Source organism: Carassius auratus, chromosome 36 (assembly GCF_003368295.1).
Source record: "Carassius auratus strain Wakin chromosome 36, ASM336829v1, whole genome shotgun sequence".
NCBI lineage: Eukaryota > Metazoa > Chordata > Actinopteri > Cypriniformes > Cyprinidae > Carassius > Carassius auratus.
This window is the reverse complement of record NC_039278.1, coordinates 10,422,703-10,436,084: the sequence shown is the minus strand read 5'-3', so window position 1 is coordinate 10,436,084 and position 13,382 is coordinate 10,422,703. Positions and strand designations below refer to the sequence as shown.

Genomic DNA, 13,382 nt, shown 5'->3' with positions numbered 1-13,382 from the left:
GGTGAGCCAGAACTGAAAGAGGCTTTCATCAGCTCAGTCAGGATCTACAGCAGCAGTTAGCTAAGCAACAGGTGAACCATTTTCTTCAACCAGTTTATTGAATCGAACTGTCCGAAAGAACTACTGGTGATCCAAAAACTGATGCAATCGGTTCTTGACTCGTGAACGAGTCATTATCTGGCTCGGCTCGGTGTTCATCTTCAGTTCTCTCTTCACAGCAGTTCAGTCAGTGTACTGTTTGAGTAAATGAATTACACCGGGATATTGGTTTGTTTTAACTCGGAGGGAGTGTCAGCCACATTAAAAAAAGTTAACAGCTTAAGTCATTTGTGGATTAATGCGTATTGGAGACGTGAACTATATAAAACGATTCAGTTCGATTTGGCTATTTGTGATGCGATGCTTTGCTGGTTGTGTGCTGTAACCAACCTGCAAAACTGTTTATTCCAAATACCCTCAATCAGTTCAGTAATTGAGCGCTCCCTCACTCTTGTCTTTTAAAACATTTAATTAGGAATCTAAGTGTATCTGTTTAATGGGTCCGTCACACTGTCGTAGACATTAATCCCTTTCACCCTACTTCTCTCTCGTCATCCGAATCTCATTCTCACTGCCTCACAAGGGCATCTGACAGCTTTCATCTTTCAAATGAATGGGGATTGGTCAGAAAATGCCAGAGACATATTCTTCATTGACAAGGTTGCTAAATCTTGAGGAATGGTGTTTTTGACAGTGGATAGGTCCATGCTTGTTTCACTGTTTTCTGTTCGTTAGCAGCTTTGATTTCAACACGGCCAGCACAGGAAGTGAATCTCTCTCTCAATACAATTTAAATTAAATATGGGAGAATAATAATGAACAAATAACAAATGTTCTCACATCAGTTTCGGGCCTGTAATTACAAATCGTACACAAAGTACCTTTGGCAGGTTCATTTGAAGAATGTTACATCTGAGGCTCTTGCTCATCTGTGGCTGATGATGACTACCACTGTACCTCAGACTAATACCCTATTCATTCTCTTCCTTAAATGTGTCACAAGTGGGAACATGATGCGTTTAAAGACGACACAATGAATGCAATCTCTGTAAGCTGCCCTGATTGGGAATTTTCTTTACAAGTCTTTGTCATTGTTGTCATGGTCTTTAAAAAAAAAAAGAAAAACAATTTTTTATTCAATCTTCCACCCAGGCTCTATGCCGCCCACCATGGCCCACAGTACAAGGCCATCAGTGGAGGTTGAACGTGGGACCTGTCGATTGACTAACAGTTGCACAGGGAGACATCAGTGATCGTTATGTAACTGCCATTGCAGCGTGGGCTGCAGGAACAGCGCTATCATTCTGATAAAGTCAAGAAGGCTGCCGTCTCATTAAGCTAAGGCCAGTTTCTCTCACTAAATTATAAGAAACAGCCCCAGTATAACAGAATATTATAAAAAGGCTCATTTATCTGTTAATGTTAAAAGTACTGCATTCAAAGGCACTGCTTCACCTGGGGTTAGGGCTGCACAATTAAGCGCATTCGCGATTGTCATGTGTGTCTTGTTAGTAAAGCCAGTTCTTTGATTAGCAGTAAATATCCATCACCTGCTTTCAAATGGAGCGTCACTTACTACACAGAGCCGTAGTTCTCTGACAAGCTACGCAATATCGCGTTCATAACAACATGCGATTCCTCTGCGATTATGATGCGATATTGCGTAGCTTGTCAGAGAACTATGGCTCTGTGTAGTAAGTGACGCTCCATTTGAAAGCAGGTAATGGATATTTACTGCTTTACTAACGAGACGCGAATGAAAATCACATGCGATTAATCTAGCAGCCCTACTTGGAGTGTAAACGAGGTCCTGAAAATTTGCTTGGCTGCATCTCCAATTTTATTTTTATGCTAAATGCCTCGTAACCCCACACAGTATGAAACACAACAGCAGCATTTTACATTGCAGTTTTTAACAAAACCAGGAGAACACAATGTGTGACTGGACCACAAAATAAGGGTCAATATTTTGAAATTGGGGTTTATACATCAATTTTAAAAAAAAGAAGAAGAAGAAAGCTGAATAAATTGGCTTTCCATTGATGCATGGTTTGTTAGGATAGAACAATATTTGGCCGAGATACAACTATTTGAAAATTCATATTGAATTGAAAATCACCTTTAAAGTTGTCCAAATGAAGTTCTTAGCAATGCATATTACTAAACAAAAATTAAGTTTTGATATATTTACAGTAGGAAATTTACAAAATGTCTTCATGGAAAATGATCTTTATTTGATGTCCTAATGTTTTTTGGCATAAAAGAAAAAGCATACATTTTGACCCATACAATATATTTTTGGATACTGCTACAAATATACCACAGAGACTTAAAGGGATACTCGACCCAAAAATGAAAATTTTTGTCATTAATCACTTATGCATTATGCAAAAAAAAAAAAAACGGTTTACCTCAAATATGCTCAATTAGCTTCTTAATCAGTCAGTCAAGCATTATATTATGGTATTAAGCACTATTTAATTATATAACTTTAGTGATTAGAACTAAAACTTGATAACCATGTATGAATGCATATGTGTCATTTTGGGTTTCTGTAAAAAAATAAATATATGTATTGTAATAGATCATATTAATTATTAAAATATACTACTACTAATTCTACTACCATACTAACAATATACAATGCATTATGGATTGACGAGCTGCTGGGATCATGAATATTTATCACGTTGTCTGCATTCGGTAGAATTGACCAAACAGGGACGGTAGTAGACGAGCGCCAGCCAATGAAATTGCCATTTGCGCATTAGCTCTGCTCTCTACCGGAGAAACCGGCATATTTTCTGCTTATTCGGAAAAGTTGAATAATTCTAAATGAACTCCATTATTTTGACAAGAAAATACAACAAATAATAGTTTAAATATAGCGTGTCGATTCAGCGTGGTAAGACTCCCTTGCTCTCCATGTGTGAGAAACAGCGCTATCAGCAAAGCGATGGCGATTCGTGCGCCTTCACACAGAGTTTACAGAGCGTCAGATACAGGTGTGCTGTGCGTCCATTCAGAATAATTGAAAAGTACAGATCACTTATGGAGAGAGAACTCTGAAGCGCTCAGTCAGTGTTCACCAAGTGAAAATCTGCTAATCTTATAATAGCCTTGAACACACACACTATCGAGTAAAATCTAAGAATTTATTAGCTAATGACTAACAATAGACATAATTTAGTCGCCCAGAGTAAAATTTGGTCGCATATGCAAGTGATTTACACGCAATGTAGAGAGTTGTTACACATATTTAATCAGACAAGTATGACAACCACTTTGCCATGTAATGCAGTACCTACCCAAGCATCCAATATGTTGCACTGTGATTACATTAAGAGCAGAAACAGAACCTGGAAACACATCCCAGAACCTGGAAACCCAGTAATGGTATCTGTCATGTTTACAAACACACACTTAAGGACACACACTCTCTTCACTTACTAGCTATTGATACAAATGCAAACACCGTTAAAAACTGCTGAATCACCAGGAATCACACACACTCAAACATTGTACACACAAACACACCCCTAGTATTTCATTAAACATCACACAGAAGTGGGAGAGTGAAAGATAAATGGAGACAGAAAAGAATAGGAAGGGAAAGAGAAATGCAGTGATTGAATGAAGGCAAGAGGAAAACGAAAAACTAGATGAAAAAAAGCACATCTTTGGGGGTATGTCCTCCCAGGTGATAACAACAGAAGTGTTGAAGCTCACTGTGATTGGAACGTACAATAAAAAAGCATGTTTGTTTTTCCAGGCGAAGGAGTATGAGCATCTGTTACAGGCAGGCCACTCTTTTTTATCTCAGTCAGCAGAGATCTTTCTCCTGCCACTCCATGCCGGGCAACCTTGCTTCCACATGCATCCACGGTCCGTGGAACCCCACCACTAATGCAAAATTATTCATGCATTTATTTGCGCATTCACCATTACACCAAAGCTGAGCCAATGTGACTGCAGCATCTCTGCAAGGTTCATTGGTCATGCTGTTTTGCCATCAAACCTGAGCATGCACACCATCCAATCTGACAGAGGAGAGGGAAACAACATGCAGATGCTAAGAATCACCTGACCGCTGTAATCATTACACTGCCACACTTAACCCTGGTACAAATGTTCTCCTGTTTAACAGTGCTAATATCCTAAAATCACTTCATTACTTATTCACGTGACCACGTAATCTTTAATAAATATAACTAACATTTGAAAAGCACTTTAAAGCCCCTCCTGCTATTCTTATTACCATAATACAGAAATGTATGCTGTTTTTCTTTCTTTCTTTTTTTTCAATGTACAGTAAAAAGTATTTGGGAATTCCAAATGTCACAAAAATTCCAAATGCACAATGGTAATTAGAATTTAAGGGGTGGCAGTATTTACAGGTAATTAGACAATGTCAAAATGTTTTGAAGGTCCCAAAAATAGGCTTGTTTTCCTTTAATCAAATTTCTAAATACAAAATTTTTCTCCAGATTTTTCCATGAAATGATACCAGAGCACGTTTTGATTAGATTCAACTGAAATTGCCTCCTTATGTTACAGCATGCAAGATCTTCTACTTCCACTAACACGAGCCTTATTTTCCATTTAAGCCCAATTCAACAGGTATCCCCACACTGTTTCATGCAAAACAATCCCTTGTTTTTAACACAACAGTCTGAGCCAGGGCTGCTCGATTATGACAAAAATCATGATCAATATTATTTTGGTCAATATTGTAATCACGATTATTTAACACTATTATGAGGGAGACATATGACCAAAACTGTATATGAGCTATTTATTTAAAGAAAGTGATAAATATCAAATATGTTATTTTTTTGTAGAGACCAGAGGAATTTCAAACAAACAAAAAGTCAAAAAAAAAAAATGATTGAAAAATATTGAAAATAATAAAACTGTCAGTAATAAAAAGCAAAGGACAAATTCAATAGACTAAAAAGATACAAATGAAACAAACTGCGTTAATGTTTATTTTATGCAAGTCTCAAGCAGTTTACAGCCTACTACAGAAATTAATAATCAAATGTAAAATAAAACCGCAGTCTTCACTGTAAGAATTAAACTTTTTTTTTAAAGCTACAAAAGTCCTTAGTGTTTGCTAAACTTTGTCATTTATTAGTGATTATACAGCATGTTGTTCGTTTTTGTTAATAAACATTTTGTAGGTTGTCATTGTATCTTGTTTTAATATTGCTGTGCTTTTTAATGAAAATATAAGAATGAATCGATCTTTTGTTTTAGTCTTATCCTTTATTTTAAAACGTGACAAGATCGCGAAATCAAAGTGAAAGCATCCGAAGCCGTGCTTATAACAGAGCAAAAGAGGGACTCCCGTTCACAAAATTCAAAATCACAAATAATACTACTGATAATGATCAAAAAGAATGGTTGAATGTTAACCACTTTCATTTCCATATAGGCCTAACTACAAACTATGACAAAAGTTCATCAGCATGCATTGATTAATCCCATGTTGTAGCGCAAAAAAATACAATAAAAAAAATAAACCCTTGTGCTCATGACCAGTTAGTCGCAAAAGATCAACCAGTGGGAATAATGAGTGTGGAGCACTGATTTGCCCAGCTCCCCTTCAGTGATCTAGCACCCCCTCAGCACCTTTGTTCAAAATTCAATGGCACCGCCTGTCTGCGTGCAAGCGACTTCGGTTCCCGCAGAGTACGTTTTTTTTTTTCCAGTCCTGTCTTTCTTTTTGTTTGTTTTGTTTTAAGAAGATATAGCCTACAAGATGAAGTATGTTTTTAAAAGCCGATTTTTATTTGTGTTTTAATATGTTGGCTAACGTTATATGAAGATGAAGAAATCTGTTCCATTGTTCTGCATTTTTCCCCAGCTTAATTTAATAATAAGCATTGGCTGACGTTGAGTGTGTGCTCTTTTTTCACAACTGCCTAAAATTAAATGATGATAACATGAGGCAAGTGTAGGCTATGGCATAAGTATGACCTATTTTTCACTGAATTAATTGAGGGATTTGACAGTTTATTTCATAGAATAATTATTTCAAATGTAGGCTATTATATACAAATATGTATGCACAAAGTTAATTTTTTTTTTTTTTTTTTACTATCTTTTGGGGGGTTTCTTGCTTTTAGACTAGTCGACTAGTTGGATTACAAAACTTAAGTTTAAACGACAGTCAAATTAGTCGTTGCGCACCAGTGTCCCTGTCTGAGGAGGGAGGCTGAACAGTACAATTCTCCCCTAATTAGAGGGAACAGATGCTCTGCAGGGTAAACAACATGTTACATGTACAACAATTAATTGCATCAGTTGGCTGGAGTAATAACTTAGGAAAACTTCTTGATAGCTCCAAACATCCCCGCCCTACAGGTTATGTAAAGGTTAAAGCATGCAAAAGCACACCCACACACATGAACGCTTACACAAGTGGTTGTTCGGCTGTGATATCTGCTTACTAATGTCCTCAAGAAAAATATTTACTAATTACTAATAAATTCCCCTGAAACACAAACTGTATTTGTGCAAACACACAACGCTCCCACATTTACACATGATGACACAGTGATCTAAGTGAGTTTCAATCACTCTTCTTTGATTAATAACAATACTTGAAGCATGGGATGGATTCTCCTAGATTATGGTCTGCAGGGATAGGTTTAAATGTGATCACACCATATCTCTCAAGGAAGGACTGACCTTTATCTTGATTATTTTGAGGGCATACGAAACATCTCGCCTATATTCACCTCACCCTCACAAAAGCAAAAGATTAGCTTTTGAACATCCCCTGTGGGCCGTGTAACAATACGGTGGTTTTCCAGTTTACACACAAGTAGACTGTGAATGTGACATGATAAACAAACTAACCTGCTATGATTTGTCTCACAGTATGTTCTGCCCTCCAAAACATCAAGATAACATTTTAGCCTGAGGGAAAAACAAGTTTAAACCTAAAAACAATAAACATAACCTGACCTTTTGAGGGTCAGGAGTCCTGAAGTGGACTTCACGAGAGTAAGTTACCATGTACGTTACACAAAATATACAATATTACCTTAAACGACAAATAGTTAATCCAAAATGAAACAATTTTACGCTAATGTTGTCTAAAACCTGTTTGACGATTTTTTTGTTGTTCTGTGAAACACAAAGGATGTTTGTCAGAATGACAGCCTCACATCAAATCTCATTGTATGGGAAAACATTAAATGGAAGTAATTAACAACTGATGCATTCTGCTAAACGTTCATTTTTAGCTGAATTTCCTCTTATTAAAATTTGATGTAATGGAGGGAGGGGGCTTATAACGTAATTTGATATTTTAAAGCCATTTGTCACGATTAATGTCACCGTTTTATCATCTCCTCGGGCTGCTGAGGCTAACGATCACAAGACACCCAGAGATCTTTAAACCATCGATATCTCAAACGATATGCAAATATTCGTAACTTACTTTAACATTACACAAACCAGAAAGCCTATGTGCCTCGTGTTCTTCTCTTTCTGACACAACTGGGCAGTTTTTTTTCTCCTTACAGGAAAGAGAATCGAAGCTCTTCACGGAGAACAAATTGCAGGGTTTCCCTTTCGACGCAATAGCACGAGGACACACCCAGAGAGAGGCGCGGTGGACGTTACCCAGGCTGGTGACGTCAGAGGGATTGACTGGTTACCTCTTTATCAATCAGCAGCCTCTTTGCTCTTCACACGAAATGCACGCGTTTATTTCTGCCCATTAAAAAAAGACTGTTAGCCAGTAGTGCACAACGCAACATAATATGACTGCACTGACAGAAATGATGAAATGTCACTAAAATACGCTAATACATAGATAAATAAAATCAAGAACGATACGCGTAGCGTTCACATGAAATTGACACGTTAGTGGAATACAAAAAAAAACAATTTTCACAGTTAAACTAGTGTAATATCTGCAAACAATTCAATAGCTCACTTTAAAGCTGTGCAGAAATGATTACTTGCAACAGGCAAAAACAGGTCTCGTGAGCAAATACGGCGCGTCTCTGCGGAACAAGATGGAACATGCACGCGCACACCTGTGGATAGGATAGTCAAAGGGAAGGAAATGAGTAGAATAAAACAGGAAAAATAACAAACCTACCTTGGGTCTGAAGGGTTGTCAGAAGAGGTGAAAGCCGCACATCGGATGTCCTTTCTCATTCAGCGCATCAAAAACAAGCCTTCTCCTCGAAACTCTCAATGAAGAAACACACAAAAGGTCTCCAAGTAAACGCTTGCACGGATAGTCAATGTCTTTTTTTCGCTTGCAACCCGTGTTTGTTTACTCTGCATCTGAAAACTAACTTTAGAATCGATACCAGTCAACCAGCAGGATGGAATTAGTCGCTTTTCCTACGTGCAAAATGTGTGACTGCCGCGTTTAGGCTAAACACGTTTTATATCACGCCTCTGAGAAGTAAGAAAGCCCGTCTGCTCGAACCCAAAGTAAACAGCCTTTCTCGTCCAGAGAAAAGAGGAAATAATCACAAGAGAGATTGAGGTATGTTCCGCTTTGGTTACGGAACGCTAACGCAACAGATCCAAGTTTTGTTTGGTTTTCAGTCTTGTTTTCTACGTATTAACTGCTCTGTTTGTTGTCCTCCCGTTTACCCGCCGGGAAAAGCGCGGACAAACGCAATCTTTTTCGCGCAACGAAATAGACAGCTTAAATCACTGGTTGCCGTGGCTGGAAATCGAAAGAGGGAAGATAGAGAGATTCGTCTGAGGGCTGGGAGAGCTGCGGCGGAGAGGGAGGGACTTGTGTGGGATCAGTCGTTTAAGGTGGATCATAAGGAACATTGAAGCAAATGAATGGACAGATACTGGAACTCCCAACAGCTCGAGTTGCTAAACAGTGTAAATTATAAAGCCAGAAATGTAACTTGGACGCAGTGGCGCGACACTGTTTGGAGCAGAGATACTTTTACACGATTAAAATTGATCAGAACCTGATTTTACTCATAAAGCCAGCGGTGTCGAGAGCTTTTTATTTTGTAGTCCTGAAAATCAGAAGAGATTTAGCATTTTCCAGCCAGCAACTTTTATTTAATTTTATATCATTTCGATTTTTATAGCAGTTTTGTGTTTATGATTAAAATTAATAGCCTACATTTGTCGTATTTCACATGTAATGCATGTGCAATGCAATTTTACAGCCGTAGCCTATTTACTGAAAAAAAAAAAAAGTTTGCAACAAATTTCTACAGAAGTACTACAACTACCACAAGGATGCGTGTGTATGTGCTTGACAAGTCAGAAGGCAATTGTAGTCCTAACATAACAACCGAAAATTCACATCCCTCCAGTCCATCAGGTGGCGGAAATGCATCTCAAGATGGTTTGCTAATGTCCAATAATTAATTGAAAAAAAAGAACTAAAATCTTTTTTTTTAATCTAGTATTATGTTGTTATGTTGTTGTGGGGAAGTCGTGGCCTAATGATTAGAGAGTCGGACTCCCAATCGAAAGGTTGCGAGTTTTAGTCCCGGGCCGGCAGGAATTGTGGGTGGGGGGAGTGCATGTACAGTTCTCTCGCCACCTTCAATACCAAAACTTAGGTGCCCTTGAGCAAGGCATCGAACCCCCAACTGCTCCCCGGGCGCCGCAGCATAAATGGCTGCCCACTGCTCCGGGTGTGTGCTCACAGCGTGTGTGTGTGTGTGTGTGTGTGTGTGTGTGTGTGTGCAGAGCACAAATTCTGAGTATGGGTCACCATGCTTGGCTGAATGTCACTTCACTATTAATGTTATTGATCAAGTAAAGTATCAGCCAAGTACTTCTACACAGTCATGTAGAGTAGATGGTGGTAAGCAATGATTTCAAGTTGCAAATGGCAAAAAAAAAAAAAAAGAAGAACTACCGTAACATCAAATTTAGGATTTTTGACGCTTTACTTCAACATGGTTTTGGACATTGGAGAGACCTATTTGGCAACTGCTCAAACTACCTGTTTCAAAATGAGAATGGGAGGGATTGAAAACTAAGATCTCACATTTCACACCAGGGAATTTTTTTTTTCTTTTTTTTTTTTGGGACCAAGGGCATGATAACTGAAAATTGTAACATGATACAAGAGAACTGTAATCAAATAGGCCTACATAGTGGTGAACAAACAACATTTATATTATAGCCAGACATGCAATTTTATCAGTGTTTTGAAACTAAGCTCATGCTGGCTTCCTCACTTTAACTAGTAGCCCACAGGTGGCCCATTACTGTTTGGTAGCCATGGTTACCTATAATTCTGTCATTATTGCATACTCTTGAAAGGGTGACTGCACCATGTCTTTTGAGATTCAGATGTTTTTATTCCTTGGACAGTTCTGTAACTGTAGCATTTATATAATGAGGCTGGGGCCTTATGAGTTTCACAATTATAGTGCGATTGGCACTGTTTAGTTTAGAAAAGCTGTAATACTGTTTTAAAAAGAAAACCCTTCATCTTTCTGAGATGAAAGTGCTAAGAATATTTTATTAATGCTTAACAGAAGACAGGAATTGAAGCAGCAAGATAGGACAAGGAAGATATACTCTCATGAATGTCACATACGTACATGCTTGACTATGAAATTTAAATCCATATCAGCTATATCATGTATAGGGCACAATGCAACCAACATAGATTGAAAAGGGTAAAACTTCACACTGATATTAATACTCCAAAGTAAAAGTCAACAAATTTCCACCACTCAGTCCTGATGAAAACCAAGAGGTCGAAATGTTGCATTGGTGCACAGACATTTGTGATCATTTTAAAAGATTAGATCCCCACGGCTGATGATATTGCAACATCAGGCTTGTTACACTGTGCAAAGTCATCATTTATTTAGATGCTAAGGAGAACTAAAACTTCATGTAGTAATCTTCTTCTCCTTGCATCTTGAGGCACCACTTAAAAGTTCACAGGCCAAATAGTGTTGCAAAAAATATCAGTGTTCCTTCCTTTCCAATAATCATCTGCTGTATTTGGTTTTCTGTTATTTGTTCATCTACACTTCACGTCAATGCTCAAGGCTATTTTACATACCAGTATTTACATAGGCAGGGTATCAACAGATCTGAAGAACTACATTGAGAGTGTAGGCTCCCAATACACAAATGTTCCCATTGGAAAGCAGAAACTCAACATGTATGGTGTGAAGCATAGGGGAACATCCCAAAAGACATTTTTGCTCCTATAAGTCATAGATCTGATTTTGAAATGGCATATTTACATTTGATACAAGTGTTGTTGCAGCAGTAGATTGCAGAAGGTTAGAGAATGCAGCTGGCAGCCAAGAATAAACCGCTGATTGTCCTCCTACCAAACACACATGGGATGGATGATGATGTATGAGTGCTACAGAACAGCCACATTGCACAGATGGTCAAAAATCTTCTTTAAAGTGACAAATGCAATGCTTTCTTATGATGTATGGACCTTCATTGCTAATGGGTTGAAAGATGATTCATTCAAACCTTACTGTTCATCTCAGCTGTGCCATAAAAATAGTCTTGCCTCTTTTAGGTCTCATGAACCAGCTCTGCAAGGTCAGTTAACTAAACAATTAAGACAAACAGTCCTCACTATGTTATAGTAATGATAATAATCTCTATAATGGAGTCTTTTAAACAGAGCTCTCAAAACAGCCTGCTTTTGCTTGCGCTATTAAAGCACACAAATGACTCAATGATGCACCAAAGGACAAACGCGATGATTAGAGCAGTTAAAAAAAATCTTTGCAGATTTAGAAGTATTCAAAATATGAAAATAAAAGTACTGAGTTTGTGTTTGTTATGATCTGCGGAAGCTATGGGAGTCACAGAATTGCAGAAAAGTATGGTAAGCGTAAGCTTAAGAGTAAGCATGTAGCCCAACCAGAGACGAGGAAATGAGATGTCTGCCTGAAGCTTTAAAGGTGTTTCTCAATTGTAGTTTTCCTTTGTGAGTTCAAATATTACCTTTACATTCTAATTTTGGCAAATATTTGAGAAAGAAAATGGGCTGTGGGGTCATAAGTACTGATCAGGAGAACATAAAATCCAAAGAAGTTGAAATATGGATGCATTAATGTATGTATTCATTCATTATTCTGTTTGTGGGTTCCAGCATTTTTATTTAATGGACAATTGTTTTTCAAAGATTAATCATCTGTAAAGTCATTTTGCTAAAATATATTTATTGTATTTATATATTATATAAGAAATAACAATAATAATAAATGACAATGCAAAATCCAAATTTTTTTTCTTTGACAGTTATTCATGACTGTTTTCACTTTACATCCGCCCAAAACTTTATGATTTAAAGTATGTTTCAATAAACCAATAGATAGGATGAAAAGAAAATCAAGGATCACGCTATTGACTCACAGTAGATATTTTGTCAGTGGGTTAGAATTCACATGCACAGAGTCAGCTATGAGGATGATTGCAGAAAGAAGGCACACTGTTTATCTGTCAGTGCAAAAGCACTGTAGTTTGTTTTATTATTTATGAATTTCTCTAGAGGGAGTCTTCAGAAAACAGGGCTCTTGGGTGTTAGGGTTTTGCCTCCGATATGCACACACAGTCTGTGGCAAGATTTGTCTCACTATAGCTGGCACCCTACTGAAGAAAGCTGCCAAGAAAAACTAAAAAGCTTAGCTTTGAAAATGTTTTCTAAAAAAACTCTTTCCTTAGGTTTCAAGTCATTTTAAATCTTTCTTTATCTTTCTGTGGGACAATTGAAGCCATTTAGCTGATCTTTCCAAATGTATCTGTGATAGTTTTAGATCAGCTGAAGTTTCCATCAAATCACTCTCAACAGCACTTAGCACATACTGAATGGGTTTACATAATGTAAACATACTGTAGGCACACAGATAGGATTTATAATCGCTTATAAATTTCATTGAAATATTGACATTTGTATTCTCTACTGTAGGTATATCTTTATTTGGGTAGATCCTTTTCCTATGTGACGCCTAAACTCTGGAATACCTACCTAACATTGTTCGGGAGGCAGACACACTCTTGCAGTTTAAATCTAGATTAAAGACCCATCTCTTTAACCTGTTTTACACATAACATACTAATATGCTTTTAATATCCAAATCCGTTATAGGATTTTTAGGCTGCATTAATTAGGTAAACCGGAACGGGGAACACTTCCCAAAACACCCGATGTACTTGCTACATCATTAGAAGAATGGCATCTATGCTAATATTAGTCTGTTTCTCTTTTATTCCGAGGTCACCGTGGCCACCAGATCCAGTCTGTATCCAGATCAGAGTGTCACTGCAGTCACCCGGATCCAGTACGTATCCAGACCAGATGGTGGATCAGCACCTAGAAAAGACCT

The 13,382-nt window shown here is 37.7% G+C and overlaps 1 protein-coding gene across 6 annotated transcripts in view; it reads right to left on the bottom strand.

Moving 5' to 3' along the window:
• Nucleotides 1–8,815, bottom strand: part of LOC113055221 (plasma membrane calcium-transporting ATPase 2-like) — an 85,359-nt gene extending 76,544 nt beyond the window's left edge. For 3 of the 6 annotated variants that reach the window (XM_026221305.1, XM_026221308.1, XM_026221307.1), the window contains exon 1: nt 8,162–8,814. The gene's annotated coding sequence lies outside the window, so the exon portion shown is untranslated. Of the gene's footprint in view, nt 1–7,492; nt 7,733–8,161 lie in introns of those variants that run through there. The other 3 variants (XM_026221311.1, XM_026221310.1, XM_026221306.1) reach the window with 2 other exon arrangements.
• Between the last annotated feature and the right edge of the window lie 4,567 nt (nt 8,816–13,382).